The sequence below is a fragment of the Vicugna pacos genome, unplaced genomic scaffold, assembly GCF_048564905.1.
Source record: "Vicugna pacos unplaced genomic scaffold, VicPac4 scaffold_20, whole genome shotgun sequence".
NCBI lineage: Eukaryota > Metazoa > Chordata > Mammalia > Artiodactyla > Camelidae > Vicugna > Vicugna pacos.
In genome coordinates, this window is record NW_027328741.1 from 65,086,723 (window position 1) to 65,104,701 (window position 17,979).

Consider the following 17,979-nt stretch of genomic DNA (forward strand, 5'->3'; position numbering starts at 1 on the left):
TACACGAGTCTATATGAAATTATTCCTTTTATAGAGGATGAAAAATCAGTAATCCACATGCTCACAACTCAGGAATGCATGTTTGTCGAATCCGTCATGCATGTAACATGTAAGGAACACGGAATATCATGTTGAAGGAATCTATTCAAATTACATATCTCTAGGGTAGAATTCGCTCCAAGAGGGTTTTTCTGGGATCAAAGTGTGATTCTTGAAACTGGTGATAGGAGAAGCAACGAAGTCCAAGGAACTATTTCAAAGTGCATAAGTAACTTGTTTTGTCGTTGAAACATCTGTCATGCGCATGTTCACAGCTCAGAAATGCATGTTTGAGGAATCCGTGATGCATGAAACATGTTTGGAATACGGAATGCCATGGTTATGTAAACAATGTAAATTACATGTGTATTGGTGAGAATTCGCTCAAAGAGTGTTTTCTACTGCCATATGTCTGATTTTAGAACCTGGTGATACAAAAAACTTATGAAGTCAGAGTAAATATTTCAAAGTGTAATATATGCCTTCTTTGGTGGATGAAAGTTCACTAATCCACATGCTCACAACTCAGAAACGCATGTTTCTCGAATCCGTCATGCATGTATCATGTACGGAACCCGGAATGCCATGTTGATGGAATTCATGTAAATTATATATCTATTAGGTTGAATACACTCCAGAAGTATTCTTCTGTGAAAAATGAACGAATTCGAAACTTGTGTTAGGGAAAGCTTGTGAAAATGTGTACACGAGTCTATATGAAATTATTCCTTTTATAGAGGATGAAAAATCAGTAATCCACATGCTCACAACTCAGGAATGCATGTTTGTCGAATCCGTCATGCATGTAACATGTAAGGAACACGGAATATCATGTTGAAGGAATCTATTCAAATTACATATCTCTAGGGTAGAATTCGCTCCAAGAGGGTTTTTCTGGGATCAAAGTGTGATTCTTGAAACTGGTGATAGGAGAAGCAACGAAGTCCAAGGAACTATTTCAAAGTGCATAAGTAACTTGTTTTGTGGTTGAAACATCTGTCATGTGCATGTTCACAGCTCAGAAATGCATGTTTGAGGAATCCGTGATGCATGAAACATGTTTGGAATACGGAATGTTATGGTTATGTAAACAATGTAAATTACATGTGTATTGGTGAGAATTCGCTCAAAGAGTGTTTTCTACTGCCAAATGTCCGATTTTAGAACCTGGTGATACAAAAAACTTATGAAGTCAGAGTAAATATTTCAAAGTGTAATATATGCCTTCTTTGGTGGATGAAAGTTCACTAATCCACATGCTCACAACTCAGAAACGCATGTTTCTCGAATCCGTCATGCATGTATCATGTACGGAACCCGGAATGCCATGTTGATGGAATTCATGTAAATTATATATCTATTAGGTTGAATACACTCCAGAAGTATTCTTCTGTGAAAAATGAACGAATTCGAAACTTGTGTTAGGGAAAGATAGTGAAAATGTGTACACGAGTCTATATGAAATTATTCCTTTTATAGAGGATGAAAAATCAGTAATCCACATGCTCACAACTCAGGAATGCATGTTTGCGGAATCCGTCATGCATGAAACATGTACGGAACACGGAATATCTTGTTGAAGGAATCTATTCAAATTACATATCACTAGGGTAGAATTCACTCCAAGAGGGTTTTTCTGGGATCAAAGTGTGATTCTTGAAACTGGTGATAGGAGAAGCAACGAAGTCCAAGGAACTATTTCAAAGTGCATAAGTAACTTGTTTGGTGGTTGAAACATCTGTTATGCGCATGTTCACAGCTCAGAAATGCATGTTTGAGGAATCCGTGATGCATGAAACATGTTCGGAATACGGAATGCCATGGTTATGTAAACAATGTAAATTACATGTGTATTGGTGAGAATTCGCTCAAAGAGTGTTTTCCACTGCCAAATGTCCGATTTTAGAACCTGGTGATACAAAAAACTTATGAAGTCAGAGTAAATATTTCAAAGTGTAATATATGTCTTCTTTGGTGGATGAAAGTTCACTAATCCACATGCTCACAACTCAGAAACGCATGTTTCTCGAATCCGTCATGCATGTATCATGTACGGAATCCGGAATGCCATGTTGATGGAATTCATGTAAATTATATAACTATTAGGTTGAATACACTCCAGAAGTATTCTTCTGTGAAAAATGAACGAATTCGAAACTTGTGTTAGGGAAAGCTTGTGAAAATGTGTACACGAGTCTATATGAAATTATTCCTTTTATAGAGGATGAAAAATCAGTAATCCACATGCTCACAACTCAGGAATGCATGTTTGTCGAATCCGTCATGCATGTAACATGTAAGGAACACGGAATATCATGTTGAAGGAATCTATTCAAATTACATATCTCTAGGGTAGAATTCGCTCCAAGAGGGTTTTTCTGGGATCAAAGTGTGATTCTTGAAACTGGTGATAGGAGAAGCAACGAAGTGCAAGGAACTATTTCAAAGTGCATAAGTAACTTGTTTGGTGGTTGAAACATCTGTCATGCGCATGTTCACAGCTCAGAAATGCATGTTTGAGGAATCCGTGATGCATGAAACATGTTTGGAATACGGAATGTTATGGTTATGTAAACAATGTAAATTACATGTGTATTGGTGAGAATTCGCTCAAAGAGTGTTTTCTACTGCCAAATGTCCGATTTTAGAACCTGGTGATACAAAAAACTTATGAAGTCAGAGTAAATATTTCAAAGTGTAATATATGCCTTCTTTGGTGGATGAAAGTTCACTAATCCACATGCTCACAACTCAGAAACGCATGTTTCTCGAATCCGTCATGCATGTATCATGTACGGAACCCGGAATGCCATGTTGATGGAATTCATGTAAATTATATATCTATTAGGTTGAATACACTCCAGAAGTATTCTTCTGTGAAAAATGAACGAATTCGAAACTTGTGTTAGGGAAAGATAGTGAAAATGTGTACACGAGTCTATATGAAATTATTCCTTTTATAGAGGATGAAAAATCAGTAATCCACATGCTCACAACTCAGGAATGCATGTTTGCGGAATCCGTCATGCATGAAACATGTACGGAACACGGAATATCTTGTTGAAGGAATCTATTCAAATTACATATCACTAGGGTAGAATTCACTCCAAGAGGGTTTTTCTGGGATCAAAGTGTGATTCTTGAAACTGGTGATAGGAGAAGCAACGAAGTCCAAGGAACTATTTCAAAGTGCATAAGTAACTTGTTTGGTGGTTGAAACATCTGTTATGCGCATGTTCACAGCTCAGAAATGCATGTTTGAGGAATCCGTGATGCATGAAACATGTTCGGAATACGGAATGCCATGGTTATGTAAACAATGTAAATTACATGTGTATTGGTGAGAATTCGCTCAAAGAGTGTTTTCCACTGCCAAATGTCCGATTTTAGAACCTGGTGATACAAAAAACTTATGAAGTCAGAGTAAATATTTCAAAGTGTAATATATGTCTTCTTTGGTGGATGAAAGTTCACTAATCCACATGCTCACAACTCAGAAACGCATGTTTCTCGAATCCGTCATGCATGTATCATGTACGGAATCCGGAATGCCATGTTGATGGAATTCATGTAAATTATATATCTGTTGGGTAGAATACACTCCTGAAGTATTCTTCTGTGAAAAATGAACGAATTCGAAACTTGTGTTAGGGAAAGCTTGTGAAAATGTGTACACGAGTCTATATGAAATTATTCCTTTTATAGAGGATGAAAAATCAGTAATCCACATGCTCACAACTCAGGAATGCATGTTTGTCGAATCCGTCATGCATGTAACATGTACGGAACACGGAATATCATGTTGAAGGAATCTATTCAAATTACATATCTCTAGGGTAGAATTCGCTCCAAGAGGGTTTTTCTGGGATCAAAGTGTGATTCTTGAAACTGGTGATAGGAGAAGCAACGAAGTCCAAGGAACTATTTCAAAGTGCGTAAGTAACTTGTTTGGTGGTTGAAACAACTGTCATGCGCATGTTCACAGCTCAGAAATGCATGTTTGAGGAATCCGTGATGCATGAAACATGTTCGGAATACGGAATGCCATGGTTATGTAAACAATGAAAATTACATGTGTATTGGTGAGAATTCGCTCAAAGAGTGTTTTCTACTGCCAAATGTCCGATTTTAGAACCTGGTGATACAAAAAACTTATGAAGTCAGAGTAAATATTTCAAAGTGTAATATATGCCTTCTTTGGTGGATGGAAGTTCACTAATCCACATGCTCACAACTCAGAAACGCATGTTTCTCGAATCCGTCATGCATGTATCATGTACGGAACCCGGAATGCCATGTTGATGGAATTCATGTAAATTATATATCTATTAGGTTGAATACACTCCAGAAGTATTCTTCTGTGAAAAATGAACGAATTCGAAACTTGTGTTAGGGAAAGCTTGTGAAAATGTGTACACGAGTCTATATGAAATTATTCCTTTTATAGAGGATGAAAAATCAGTAATCCACATGCTCACAACTCAGGAATGCATGTTTGTCGAATCCGTCATGCATGTAACATGTACGGAACACGGAATATCATGTTGAAGGAATCTATTCAAATTACATATCTCTAGGGTAGAATTCGCTCCAAGAGGGTTTTTCTGGGATCAAAGTGTGATTCTTGAAAGTGGTGATAGGAGAAGCAACGAAGTCCAAGGAACTATTTCAAAGTGCGTAAGTAACTTGTTTGGTGGTTGAAACAACTGTCATGCACATGTTCACAGCTCAGAAATGCATGTTTGAGGAATCCGTGATGCATGAAACATGTTCGGAATACGGAATGCCATGGTTATGTAAACAATGTAAATTACATGTGTATTGGTGAGAATTCGCTCAAAGAGTGTTTTCTACTGCCAAATGTCCGATTTTAGAACCTGGTGATACAAAAAACTTATGAAGTCAGAGTAAATATTTCAAAGTGTAATATGTGCCTTCTTTGGTGGATGAAAGTTCACTAATCCACATGCTCACAACTCAGAAACGCATGTTTCTCGAATCCGTCATGCATGTATCATGTACGGAACCCGGAATGCCATGTTGATGGAATTCATGTAAATTATATATCTATTAGGTTGAATACACTCCAGAAGTATTCTTCTGTGAAAAATGAACGAATTCGAAACTTGTGTTAGGGAAAGCTTGTGAAAATGTGTACACGAGTCTATATGAAATTATTCCTTTTATAGAGGATGAAAAATCAGTAATCCACATGCTCACAACTCAGGAATGCATGTTTGTCGAATCCGTCATGCATGTAACATGTACGGAACACGGAATATCATGTTGAAGGAATCTATTCAAATTACATATCTCTAGGGTAGAATTCGCTCCAAGAGGGTTTTTCTGGGATCAAAGTGTGATTCTTGAAACTGGTGATAGGAGAAGCAACGAAGTCCAAGGAACTATTTCAAAGTGCATAAGTAACTTGTTTGGTGGTTGAAACATCTGTCATGCGCATGTTCACAGCTCAGAAATGCATGTTTGAGGAATCCGTGATGCATGAAACATGTTCGGAATACGGAATGCCATGGTTATGTAAACAAGGTAAATTACATGTGTATTGGTGAGAATTCGCTCAAAGAGTGTTTTCTACTGCCAAATGTCCGATTTTAGAACCTGGTGATACAAAAAACTTATGAAGTCAGAGTAAATATTTCAAAGTGTAATATATGCCTTCTTTGGTGGATGAAAGTTCACTAATCCACATGCTCACAACTCAGAAACGCATGTTTCTCGAATCCGTCATGCATGTATCATGTACGGAACCCGGAATGCCATGTTGATGGAATTCATGTAAATTATATATCTATTAGGTTGAATACACTGCAGAAGTATTCTTCTGTGAAAAATGAACGAATTCGTAACTTGTGTTAGGGAAAGCTTGTGAAAATGTTTACACGAGTCTATATGAAATTATTCCTTTTATAGAGGATGAAAAATCAGTAATCCACATGCTCACAACTCAGGAATGCATGTTTGTCGAATCCGTCATGCATGTAACATGTACGGAACACGGAATATCATGTTGAAGGTATCTATTCAAATTACATATCTCTAGGGTAGAATTCGCTCCAAGAGGGTTTTTCTGGGATCAAAGTGTGATTCTTGAAACTGGTGATAGGAGAAGCAACGAAGTCCAAGGAACTATTTCAAAGTGCGTAAGTAACTTGTTTGGTGGTTGAAACAACTGTCATGCACATGTTCACAGCTCAGAAATGCATGTTTGAGGAATCCGTGATGCATGAAACATGTTCGGAATACGGAATGCCATGGTTATGTAAACAATGTAAATTACATGTGTATTGGTGAGAATTCGCTCAAAGAGTGTTTTCTACTGCCAAATGTCCGATTTTAGAACCTGGTGATACAAAAAACTTATGAAGTCAGAGTAAATATTTCAAAGTGTAATATGTGCCTTCTTTGGTGGATGAAAGTTCACTAATCCACATGCTCACAACTCAGAAACGCATGTTTCTCGAATCCGTCATGCATGTATCATGTACGGAACCCGGAATGCCATGTTGATGGAATTCATGTAAATTATATATCTATTAGGTTGAATACACTCCAGAAGTATTCTTCTGTGAAAAATGAACGAATTCGAAACTTGTGTTAGGGAAAGCTTGTGAAAATGTGTACACGAGTCTATATGAAATTATTCCTTTTATAGAGGATGAAAAATCAGTAATCCACATGCTCACAACTCAGGAATGCATGTTTGTCGAATCCGTCATGCATGTAACATGTACGGAACACGGAATATCATGTTGAAGGAATCTATTCAAATTACATATCTCTAGGGTAGAATTCGCTCCAAGAGGGTTTTTCTGGGATCAAAGTGTGATTCTTGAAACTGGTGATAGGAGAAGCAACGAAGTCCAAGGAACTATTTCAAAGTGCATAAGTAACTTGTTTGGTGGTTGAAACATCTGTCATGCGCATGTTCACAGCTCAGAAATGCATGTTTGAGGAATCCGTGATGCATGAAACATGTTCGGAATACGGAATGCCATGGTTATGTAAACAATGTAAATTACATGTGTATTGGTGAGAATTCGCTCAAAGAGTGTTTTCTACTGCCAAATGTCCGATTTTAGAACCTGGTGATACAAAAAACTTATGAAGTCAGAGTAAATATTTCAAAGTGTAATATATGCCTTCTTTGGTGGATGAAAGTTCACTAATCCACATGCTCACAACTCAGAAACGCATGTTTCTCGAATCCGTCATGCATGTATCATGTACGGAACCCGGAATGCCATGTTGATGGAATTCATGTAAATTATATATCTATTAGGTTGAATACACTCCAGAAGTATTCTTCTGTGAAAAATGAACGAATTCGAAACTTGTGTTAGGGAAAGCTTGTGAAAATGTTTACACGAGTCTATATGAAATTATTCCTTTTATAGAGGATGAAAAATCAGTAATCCACATGCTCACAACTCAGGAATGCATGTTTGTCGAATCCGTCATGCATGTAACATGTACGGAACACGGAATATCATGTTGAAGGAATCTATTCAAATTACATATCTCTAGGGTAGAATTCGCTCCAAGAGGGTTTTTCTGGGATCAAAGTGTGATTCTTGAAACTGGTGATAGGAGAAGCAACGAAGTCCAAGGAACTATTTCAAAGTGCGTAAGTAACTTGTTTGGTGGTTGAAACAACTGTCATGCACATGTTCACAGCTCAGAAATGCATGTTTGAGGAATCCGTGATGCATGAAACATGTTCGGAATACGGAATGCCATGGTTATGTAAACAGTGTAAATTAAATGTGTATTGGTGAGAATTCGCTCAAAGAGGGTTTTCTACTGCCAAATGTCCGATTTTAGAACCTGGTGATACAAAAAACTTATGAAGTCAGAGTAAATATTTCAAAGTGTAATATATGCCTTCTTTGGTGGATGAAAGTTCACTAATCCACATGCTCACAACTCAGAAACGCATGTTTCTCGAATCCGTCATGCATGTATCAAGTACGGAACCCGGAATTCCATGTTGATGGAATTCATGTAAATTATATATCTATTAGGTTGAATACACTCCAGAAGTATTCTTCTGTGAAAAATGAACGAATTCGAAACTTGTGTTAGGGAAAGCTTGTGAAAATGTGTACACGAGTCTATATGAAATTATTCCTTTTATAGAGGATGAAAAATCAGTAATCCACATGCTCTCAACTCAGGAATGCATGTTTGTCGAATCCGTCATGCATGTAACATGTACGGAACACGGAATATCATGTTGAAGGAATCTATTCTAATTACATATCTCTAGGGTAGAATTCGCTCCAAGAGGGTTTTTCTGGGATCAAAGTGTGATTCTTGAAACTGGTGATAGGAGAAGCAACGAAGTCCAAGGAACTATTTCAAAGTGCATAAGTAACTTGTTTTGTGGTTGAAACATCTGTCATGCACATGTTCACAGCTCAGAAATGCATGTTTGAGGAATCCGTGATGCATGAAACATGTTTGGAATACGGAATGCCATGGTTATGTAAACAATGTAAATTACATGTGTATTGGTGAGAATTCGCTCAAAGAGTGTTTTCTACTGCCAAATGTCTGATTTTAGAACCTGGTGATACAAAAAACTTATGAAGTCAGAGTAACTATTTCAAAGTGTAATATATGCCTTCTTTGGTGGATGAAAGTTCACTAATCCACATGCTCACAACTCAGAAACGCATGTTTCTCGAATCCGTCATGCATGTAACCTGTACGGAACAAGGAATATCATGTTGAAGGAATCTATTCTAATTACATATCTCTAGGGTAGAATTCGCTCCAAGAGGGTTTTTCTGGGATCAAAGTGTGATTCTTGAAACTGGTGATAGGAGAAGCAACGAAGTCCAAGGGACTATATCAAAGTGAATAAGTAACTTGTTTGGTTGTTGAAGCATCTGTCATGCGCATATTCACAGCTCAGAAATGCATGTTTGAGGAATCCGTGATGCATGAAACATGTTCGGAATACGGAATGCCATGGTTATGTAAGCAATGTAAATTACATGTGTATTGGTGAGAATTCGCTCAAAGAGTGTTTTCTACTGCCAAATGTCCGATTTTAGAACCTGGTGATACAAAAAACTTATGAAGTCAGAGTAAATATTTCAAAGTGTAATATATGCCTTCTTTGGTGGATGAAAGTTCACTAATCCACATGTTCACAACTCAGAAACGCATGTTTCTCGTATCCGTCATGCATGTATCATGTACGGAACCTGGAATGCCATGTTGATGGAATTCATGTTAATTACATATCTGTTTGGTGGAAATCGCCCCAGAAGTATTTTTCTGTGAAAAATAAACGAGTTCGAAACTGGTGTTAGGAAAAGATTCTGAAAATGGGTACAGGTGTCTAGATGAAAATATTGTTTTTATACAGGATGAAAGATCATTATTCCACATGCTCTCAACTCAAGAATGCATGTTTGTCGAAACCGTCATGCATGTAGTATGTAATGAACACTGAATATCATTTAGATGGAATCTTTTCAAATTACATATCTCTAGGGTAGAATTCGCTTCAAGAGGTTTTTTCTGGGATCAAATTGTGATTCGAAAACCTGGTGATAGGAAGAATCTACGAAGACAAAGTGTATATATCAAAGTGCATAGGTATCTTGTAATGGTTTAAACATCAGTCATGAGCATATTCACAACTGACAAATGCATGTTTGAAGAATCGGTATTGCATGAAACATGTTCGGAATACAGAAGGCCATGGTTATGTAAAAAATGTAAATTACATGTGTATATTTGAGAATTCGCTCAGAGGGTGTTTTCTGGTGCCAAATGTCCGATTATACTACCTGGTGTTAGAAAAATCCTATGAAGTCAGAGTAAATATTTCTAAGTGTATATATGCCTTCTTTGGTCGATGAAAGATCACTAATCCACATGCTCACAACTCAGAAGCTCTAGTTTGTCGAATCCTTCATGCATGCATCATGTACAGAACCCGGAAAGACATGTAGATGGAATTCATGTATATTACTTATCTATTAGGTTGAAAACTCTCCAAAAGTATTTTTCTGTGAAAAATGCATGAATAAGAAACTGGTGTTAGGGAAACATAGTGAAAATTTGTACACGTGTCTAGATGAAAATATTCCTATTGTAGAGGATGAAAGATCAGTAATCCACATGCTCTCAACTCAGGAATGCATGTTTGTCGAATCCATCATGCATGTAGCATGTAGGGAACACGGAAGACCATGTTGAAGGAATCAATTCAAATTAAATATCTCTAGGGTAGATTTTGCTCCAAGAGGGTTTTTCAGGGATCAAAGTGTGATTCTTGAATCTGGTGATAGGAAGAAGCAATGAAGTCCAAGTAAATATATCAAAGTGCATAGGTAACATGTTTGGTGGTTAAAATATCTGTCATGCGCATGTTCACAACTCAGAAATGCATGTTTGAGGAATCCATGTTGCATGAAAAATGTTCGGAGTACGGAATGCCTTGGTTATGTAAATAATGTAAATTACATATGTATTTTTGAGAATACGCTCAAAGTGGTTTTTCTGGTGCCAAATGTCCGATTTTAGAACCTGGTGATACATAAATCCAATGAAGTCAGATTAAATATTTTAAACTGTATATATGCCTTATTAGGTGGATGAAAGGTCAGTAATCCACATGCTGAGATCTCAGAAACACATGTTTTCTGAATGCGTCATGCATGTAGCATGTACGGAACCTGGAATGCCCTGTTGATGGAATTCATTTAAATTACATATCTGTTAGGTGGAAATCGCTCCAGAGGTATTCTTCTGTGAAAAATGCTCGAATTCAAAAGTGGTGTTAGGGAAAGCTTGTGAAAATCTGTACACATGTCTAGATGAAAATATTCCTTTTATAGAGGATGAAAGATCAGTAATCCACATGCTCTCAACTCAGGAATGCATGTTTCTCGAATCCGTCATGCATATAGCATGTCCGGAACACGGAATATCATGTAGATGGAATCTATTCAATTTACATATCTCTAGGGTAGAATTCGCATCAAGAGAGTTTTTCTGGGATGAAAGTGTGATTCTTGAAACTTGTGATAGGAAGAAGCTCCGAAGTCCAAGTAAATATTTCAAAGTGCATACGTAAATTGTTTGGTGTTTGAAACATCATTCATGCGCATGTTCACAGCCCAGAAATGCATGTTTGCGAATCCGTGAGAATGAAACATGTTCTGTATACGGAATTCCATGATTAGGTAAACAATGTAAATTACATGTGTATTGGTGAGAATCGCTCAAAGAGTGTTTTCTGGGGCCAAATCTCCGATTTTAGAACCTGGAGATAAAAATAAGCTATGAAGTCAGTGTAAATAATTCTAAGTGTGTATATGCCTTGTTTGGTGATTGAAAGGTCAGTAATCCAAATGCTCACAATTCAGAAACTCATGTTTCACGAATCCGTAATGCATGTATCATGTACGGAACCCAGGATGCCATGTTGATGGAATTCATATAAATTATATATCTATTAGGTGGAAAAAGCTCCAGAAGTGTTCTTCTGTGAAAAATGCACGAATTAGAAACTGGTGTTAGGGAAAGCTAGTGAAAATGTGTACACGAGTCTATATGAATATATTCCTTTTATACAGGATGAAAAATCAGTAATCCAGATGCTCTCAACTCAGGAATGCATGTTTGTCGAATCCGTCATGCATGTAGCATGTACGGAACACCGAATATCATGTTGATAGAATTTATTCAAATTACATATCTCTAGGGTAGAAATAGCTCCAAGAGTTTTTTCAGGGATCAAAGTGTGATTCTTGAAACTGGTGATTGGAAGAAGCTAAGAAATCCAAGTAAATATTTCAAAGTGCATAGGTAACTTGTTTGGTGTTTGAAATATCTGTCATGCGCATGTTCACATCCCACAAATTCATGTTTCAGGAATCCGTGACGCATGAAACATGCTCGGAATACGGAATGCCATGTTTATGTCAACAATGTAAATTACATTTGTATTGGTGAGAATTCGCTCAAAGAGTGTTTACTGGAGCCAATTATCCGATTTAAAACGTGGTGAGAGAAAAAACCTATGAAGTCAGAGTAAGAATTTCTAAGTGTATATATGCATTGTTTGGCCTATGAAAGGTCAGTAATCCACATGCTGAGATCTCAGAAACACATGTTTGCCGAATCCGTCATGCATGTATCATGTACGGAACCCGGAATGCCATGTTGATGGAATTCATGTAAATTACATATCTGTTTGGTGGAAATCGCTCCAGAAGTATTTTTCTGAGAAAAATGCACGAGTCCGAAACTCGTGTTAGGAAAAGATTGTGAAAATGGGTACACGTGTCAAGATGAAAATTTTGTTTTCATAGAGGATGAAAGATCAGTAATCCACATGCTCTCAACTCAGCAATGCATGTTTGTCGAATCCGTCATGCATGTAGCATGTACGGACACTGAATTTTATTTACATGGAATCTATTCAAATTACATATATCTAGGGTAGACTTTGCTCCAAGAGGGTTTTTCTGGGATCAAAGTGTGATTCTTGTAACTGGTGAAAGGAAGAAGCAACGAAGTCTAAGTAAATATTTCAAAGTGCATAGGTAACATTTTTGGTGGTTGATACATCTGTCATGCGCATGTACACAGCTCAGAATTGCATGTTTGAGGAATCCGTGATGCATGAAACATGTTCGGAATACGGAATGCCATGGTTACGTAAACAATGTAAATTACATGTGTATTGGTGAGAATTCGCTCAAAGAGTGTTTTCTAGTGCCAAATGTCCGATTTTAGAACCTTGTGATACAAAAAACCTATGAAGTCAGAGTAAATATTTCAAAGTGTATTTATGCCTTGTTTGGTGGACGAAAGTTCACTAATCCACATGTTCACAACTCAGAAACTCATGTTTCTCGAATCCGTCATGCATGTATCATGTACGGACCCGGAATGCCATGTTGATGGAATTCATGTAAATTATATATCTATTAGGTTGAATAAACTCCAGAAGTATTCTTCTGTGAAAAATGCACGAATTCAAAACTTGTGTTAGAGAAAGCTTGTAAAAATGTGTACACGAGTCTATATGAAATTATTCCTTTTATAGAGGGTGAAAAATCAGTAATCCACATGCTCTCAACTCAGGAATGCATGTTTGTCGAATCCGTCATGCATGTAACATGTACGGAACACGGAATATCATGTTGAAGGGATCTATTCATATTACATATCTCTAGGGTAGAATTCGCTCCAAGAGGGTTTTTCTGGGATCAAAGTGTGATTCTTGAAACTGGTGATAGGAGAAACAACGAAGTCCAAGGAAATATTTCAAAGTGCATAAGTAACTTGTTTGGTGGTTGAAATATCTGTCATGTGCATGTTCAAAGCTTAGAAATGCAATTTGAGGAATTCGTGATGCATGAATCATGTTCGGAATACGGAATGCCATGCTTATGTAAACAATATAATTTACATGTGTATTGGTGAGAATTCGCTCAAAGAGTGTTTTCTACTGCCAAATGTCCGATTTTAGAACCTGGTGATACAAAAAAATTATGAAGTAAGAGTAAATATTTCAAAGTGTAATATAAGCTTTCTTTGGTGGATGAAAGTTCACTAATCCACATGCTCACAACTCAGAAACGCATGTTTGCCGAATCCGTCATGCGTGTAGCATTTACGGAATCCAGAGTGCCCTGCTGATGGAATGCATTTAAATTACATATCTGTTAGGTGGAAATCGCTCCAGAAGTATTTTTCTGTGAAAAATGCATGAATTCTAAACTGGTGTTAGGGAAAGCTTGTGAAAATCTGTACACGTGTCTAGAAGAAAATTTTCCTTTTATAGAGGATGAAACATCAGTAATCCACATGCTCTCAACTCAGGAATGCATGTTTTTCGAATCCGTTATGCATGTAGCATGTACGGAACACGGAATATCATGTAGATAGAATTTTTCAAATTAAATATCTCTAGGGTAGTATTCGCACCAAGAGGGTTTATCTGGGATCAAAGTGTGATTCTTGAACCTGGTGATAGGAAGAAGCTACGAAGACGAAGTATATATATTTAAGTGCGTTGGTAACTTGTAATGATTGAAACATCAGTCATGAGCATATTCACAACTCAGAAATGCATGTTTGAGGAATTGGTATTTCATGAAACATGTTCGGAATACGGAATGCCATGGTTATGTAAACAATGTAAATTACGTGTGTATTGGTGAGAATTCGCTCAAAGAGGCTTTTCTAGTGCCAAATGTCCGATTCTAGTACCTGGTGACAGAAAAAACCTATGAAGTCAGAGTAAATATTTCAAAGTGTATATATGCCTTGTTCGGTGGATGAAAGGTCAGTAATCCAAATGCTGAGATCTCAGAAACACATGTTTGCCGAATCCATCATGCATGAAGCATGTACGGAACCCGGAATGCCATGTTGATGGAATTCATGTAAATTACATATCTGTTTAGTGGAAAACGCTCCAGAAGAATTTTTCTGAGAAAAATGCACGAGTACAAAACTCGTGTTAGGAAAAGATTGTGAAAATTGGTACACGTGTCTAGATGAAAATATTGTTTTCATAGAGGATGAAAGATCAGTAATCCACATGCTCTCAACTCAGGAGTTCATGTTTGTCGAATCCGTCATGCATGTAGCATGTACGGAACACTGAATATCATTTAGATATAATCTATTCAAATTACATATCTCGAGGGTAGATTTCGCTCCAAGAGGGTTTTTCTGGGATCAAAGTGTGATTCTTGAAACTGGTGAAAGGAAGAAGCAACGAAGTCTAAGTAAATATTTCAAAGTGCATAAGTAACATTTTTGGTTGTTGATACATCTGTCATACGCATGTACACAGCTCAGAATTGCATGTTTCAGGAATCCGTGATGCATGAAACATGTTCGGAATACGGAATGCCATGGTTATGTAAACAATGTAAATTACATTTGTATTGGTGAGAATTCGCTCAAAGAGTGTTTTCTACTGCCAAATGTCCGATTTTAGAAACTTGTTATACAAAAAACCTATGAAGTCAGAGTAAATATTTCAAAGTGTATATATGCCTTGTTTGGTGGATGAAAGTTCACTAATCCACATGCTCACAACTCAGAAACGCATGATTCTCGAATCCGTCATGCATGTATCATGTACGGACCCGGAATGCCATGTTGATGGAATTCATGTAAATTAAATATCTATTAGGTTGAATACACTCCAGAAGTATTCTTCTGTGAAAAATGCACGAATTCAAAACTTGTGTTAAGAAAGCTTGTAAAAATGTGTACACGAGTCTATATGAAATTATTCCATTTATAGAGGGTGAAAAATCAGTAATCCACATGCTCTCAACTCAGGAATGCATGTTTGTCGAATCCGTCATGCATGTAACATGTACGGAACACGGAATATCATGTTGAAGGGATCTATTCATATTACATATCTCTAGGGTAGAATTCGCTCCAAGAGGGTTTTTCTGGGATCAAAGTGTGATTCTTGGAACTGGTGATAGGAGAAACAACGAAGTCCAAGGAAATATTTCAAAGTGCATAAGTAACTTGTTTGGTGGTTGAAATATCTGTCATGTGCATGTTCACAGCACAGAAATGCAATTTGAGGAATTCGTGATGCATGAATCATGTTCGGAATATGGAATGCCATGGTTATGTAAACAATGTAAATTACATGTGTATTGGTGAGAATTCGCTCAAAGAGGCTTTTCTAGTGCCAAATGTCCGATTTATTACCTGGTGACAGAAAAAACCTATGAAGCCAGAGTAAATATTTCTAAGTGTATATATGCCTTGTTTGGTGGATGAAAGGTCAGGAATCCACATGCTGAGATCTCAGAAACACATGTATGCCGAAACCGCCATGCATGTAGCATTTACGGAACCTGGAATGCCCTGTTGATGGAATTCATGTAAATTACATATCTGTTAGGTGGAAATCGCTCCAGAGGTATTCTTCTGCGAAAAATGCTCGAATTCAAAAGTGGTGTTAGGGAAAGCTTGTGAAAATCTGTACACATGTCTAGATGAAAATATTCCTTTTATAGAGGATGAAAGATCAGTAATCCACATGCTCTCAACTCAGGAATGCATGTTTGTCGAATCCGTCATGCATATAGCATGTCCGGAACACGGAATATCATGTAGATTTTATCTATTCAAATTACATATCTCTAGGGTAGAATTCGCTTCAAGAGGGTTTTTCTGGGATGAAATTGTGATTCTTGAAACTTGTGATAGGAAGAAGCTCCGAAGTCCAAGTAAATATTTCAAAGTGCATACGTAAATTGTTTGGTGTTTGAAACATCATTCATGCGCATGTTCACAGCCCAGAAATGCATGTTTCCTAATCCGTGAGAATGAAACATGTTCTGTATACGGAATGCCATGATTAGGTAAACAATGTAAATTACATGTGTATTGGTGAGAATCGCTCAAAGAGTGTTTTCTGGGGCCAAATGTCCGGTTTTAGAACCTGGAGATAAAAAAAAGCTATGAAGTCAGTGTAAATAATTCTAAGTGTCTATATGCCTTGTTTGGTGATTGAAAGGTCAGTAATCCAAGTGCTCACAATTCAGAAACTCATGTTTCACGAATCCGTCATGCATGTATCATGTACGGAACCCGGAATGCCATGTTGATGGAATTCATGTAAATTATATATCTATTAGGTTGAATACACTCCAGAAGTATTCTTCTGTGAAAAATGAACGAATTCGAAACTTGTGTTAGGGAAAGCTTGTGAAAATGTGTACACGAGTCTATATGAAATTATTCCTTTTATAGAGGATGAAAAATCAGTAATCCACATGCTCACAACTCAGGAATGCATGTTTGTGGAATCCGTCATGCATGTAACATGTACGGAACACGGAATATCATGTTGAAGGAATCTATTCAAATTACATATCTCTAGGGTAGTATTCGCTCCAAGAGGGTTTTTCTGGGATCAAAGTGTGATTCTTGAAACTGGTGATAGGAGAAGCAACGAAGTCCAAGGAACTATTTCAAAGTGCATAAGTAACTTGTTTGGTGGTTGAAACATCTGTCATGCGCATGTTCACAGCTCAGAAATGCATGTTTGAGGAATCCGTGATGCATGAAACATGTTCGGAATACGGAATGCCATGGTTATGTAAACAATGTAAATTACATGTGTATTGGTGAGAATTCGCTCAAAGAGTGTTTTCTACTGCCAAATGTCCGATTTTAGAACCTGGTGATACAAAAAACTTATGAAGTCAGAGTAAATATTTCAAAGTGTAATATATGCCTTCTTTGGTGGATGAAAGTTCACTAATCCACATGCTCACAACTCAGAAACGCATGTTTCTCGAATCCGTCATGCATGTATCATGTACGGAACCCGGAATGCCATGTTGATGGAATTCATGTAAATTATATATCTATTAGGTTGAATACACTCCAGAAGTATTCTTCTGTGAAAAATGAACGAATTCGAAACTTGTGTTAGGGAAAGCTTGTGAAAATGTGTACACGAGTCTATATGAAATTATTCCTTTTATAGAGGATGAAAAATCAGTAATCCACATGCTCACAACTCAGGAATGCATGTTTGTCGAATCCGTCATGCATGTAACATGTACGGAACACGGAATATCATGTTGAAGGAATCTATTCAAATTACATATCTCTAGGGTAGAATTCGCTCCAAGAGGGTTTTTCTGGGATCAAAGTGTGATTCTTGAAACTGGTGATAGGAGAAGCAACGAAGTCCAAGGAACTATTTCAAAGTGCGTAAGTAACTTGTTTGGTGGTTGAAACAACTGTCATGCACATGTTCACAGCTCAGAAATGCATGTTTGAGGAATCCGTGATGCATGAAACATGTTCGGAATACGGAATGCCATGGTTATGTAAACAAGGTAAATTACATGTGTATTGGTGAGAATTCGCTCAAAGAGGGTTTTC